The sequence below is a fragment of the Hyaena hyaena genome, unplaced genomic scaffold (genome assembly GCF_003009895.1).
Source record: "Hyaena hyaena isolate Hyena2069 unplaced genomic scaffold, ASM300989v1 scaffold_913, whole genome shotgun sequence".
In the NCBI taxonomy this organism is placed as follows: Eukaryota; Metazoa; Chordata; class Mammalia; order Carnivora; family Hyaenidae; genus Hyaena; species Hyaena hyaena.
This window is the reverse complement of record NW_024081546.1, coordinates 560355-562944: the sequence shown is the minus strand read 5'-3', so window position 1 is coordinate 562944 and position 2590 is coordinate 560355. Positions and strand designations below refer to the sequence as shown.

Here is a 2590-nt window from a genome sequence, read left to right as displayed (position 1 = left end):
TATGTTCTTATGTTAAATATAAATATTGTAGGCCTTACAGTGACCCTTAAAAAATAATGAAACATAGTAAGCCAAGAATGAAAAAGACATGATATTTTAAAAATCTAAAATAGGCATGGAGATAGGGGAGAGGAAAAGAAAGACAAACAGAAAGCAAATAGCAAAATGGTAGCCTAAAAGCCAACCATATCAATAACTGAATAACAAATAGAAGGTTTTAGCACAGTTAAATGGCAGATTTCCAGGCTGATGGAAAGTGTAAAAAAATGATCAATGAAACAAGGAACTAGTTCTTTGAAAAACCAATAAAATTGATAAATCTTTATATATATTCATCTAGAAGAAAAACAGGAAAGACTCAAATCACAAACGATAGGCTTTTTCGCAACGGGTTTGCGGCCAGAACACAGATGTGGTGAAAACCACCGCTAAACCTAATCCAAAATGGGAAAGGAAAAGACTCATATCAACATCGTCGTCATTGGACACGTAGATTCGGGCAAGTCTACCACTACTGGTCATCTGATCTACAAATGTGGTGGGATCGACAAAAGAACTATTGAAAAATTTGAGAAGGAGGCTGCTGAGATGGGAAAGGGCTCCTTCAAGTATGCCTGGGTCTTGGATAAACTGAAAGCCGAACGTGAACGTGGTATCACCATTGATATCTCCCTGTGGAAATTCGAGACCAGCAAGTACTATGTGACCATCATTGATGCCCCAGGACACAGAGACTTTATCAAAAATATGATTACAGGCACATCTTAGGCTGACTGTGCTGTCCTGATCTTTGCTGCTGGTGTTGGCGAATTTGAAGCAGGTATCTCCAAGAATGGGCAGACCCGTGAGCATGCCCTTCTGGCTTACACACTGGGTGTAAAACAGCTTATTGTTGGTGTTAACAAAATGGATTCCACTGAGCCACCCTACAGCCAGAAGAGATACGAGGAAATCGTTAAGGAAGTCAGCACCTACATTAAGAAAATTGACTACAACCCTGACACAGTAGCATTTGTGCCAATTTCTGGTTGGAATGGTGACAACATGCTGGAGCCAAGTGCTAACATGCCTTGGTTCAAGGGATGGAAAGTCACCCGTAAAGATGGCAATGCCAGTGGAACCACACTGCTTGAAGCTCAGGATTGCATTCTGCCACCAACTTGTCCAACTGACAAGCCCTTGGGTCTGCCTCTCCAGGATGTCTACAAAATTGGTGGTATTGGTACGGTCCCTGTGGGTCGAGTGGAGACTGGTGTTCTCAAGCCTGGCATGGTGGTCACTTTTGCTCCAGTCAACATTACAACTGCAGTAAAGTCTGTTGAAATGCACCATGAAGCTTTGAGGTGAGGCTCTTCCTGGGGACAATGTGGGCTTCAATGTCAAGAACGTATCTGTCAAAGATGTTCGTCGTGGCAATGTGGCTGGTGATAGCAAAAATGACCCACCAATGGAAGCAGCTGGCTTCACAGCTCAGGTGATTATCCTGAACCATCCAGGCCAAATCAGTGCCGGCTATGCACCTGTGCTGGACTGTCACACAGCTCACATCGCCTGCAAGTTTGCTGAGCTGAAGGAGAAGATTGACCGTCGTTCTGGAAAGAAGCTGGAAGATGGTGGTCCCAAGTTCTTGAAATCTGGTGATGCTGCCATCGTTGATATGGTTCCTGGCAAGCCCATGTGTGTTGAAAGCTTCTCTGACTATCCTCCTCTGGGCCGCTTTGCTGTTCGTGACATGAGAGAGACGGTTGCTGTGGGTGTCATCAAAGCAGTGGACAAGAAGGCAGCTGGAGCTGGCAAGGTCACCAAGTCTGCCCAGAAAGCTCAGAAGGCTAAATGAATATTATCCCCAATACCTGCCACCCCAGTCTTAATCAGTGGTGGAAGAACGGTCTCAGAACTGTTTGTGTCAATTGGCCATTTAAGTTTAATAGTAAAAGACTGGTTAATGATAACAATGCATCGTAAAACCTTCAGAAGGAAAGGAGAATGTTTTGTGGACCATTTGTTTTTGTGGGTGGCAGTTTTAAGTTATTAGTTTTTAAAATCAATACTTTTTAATGGAAACAACTTGACCAAAAATCTGTCACAGAATTTTGAGACCCATTAAAAGAAAAGTTTAATGAGAAAAAAAAAATCACAAACGATAGAAAAAATAAGAACAGAATTACAATTATAAGAGAATATTGTGAAAAACTTTGTGGCAACAAATTGAACAACCTAGAAGAAATAGATAAATTCCTAAATTCCTAAAACTACCAAAATGGAAACAAGAAGAAATAGAACATTTGAACAGACCAAGTACCAGCAAAGAAATTGAATCAGTAATCAAAACTCACAACAAACAGGGGCACCTGGTTGGCTTAGTTGGTTAAGTGTACGACTTTCGCTTAGGTCATGCTCTCACGGTTCATGGGTTCGAACCCCACGTTGGGCTCTGTGCTGACTGCCAGCTCAGAGCCTGGAGCCTGTTTCAGTCTGTGACTCCCTCTCTCTCTGACCCTCCCCTGCTCACGCTGTCTCTCTCTCTGTCTCTTAGAAATAAATAAAACATTAAAAAAAAAACTCACAACAGACAGAAGTTCAGGACCAG

The 2590-nt window shown here is 42.4% G+C and overlaps 1 pseudogene; it reads left to right on the top strand.

The window, feature by feature from the left end:
- The first annotated feature begins 395 nt into the window (after positions 1 to 395).
- LOC120222829 lies at positions 396 to 1999 on the top strand (annotated as a pseudogene).
- Positions 2000 to 2590: the final 591 nt, after the last annotated feature.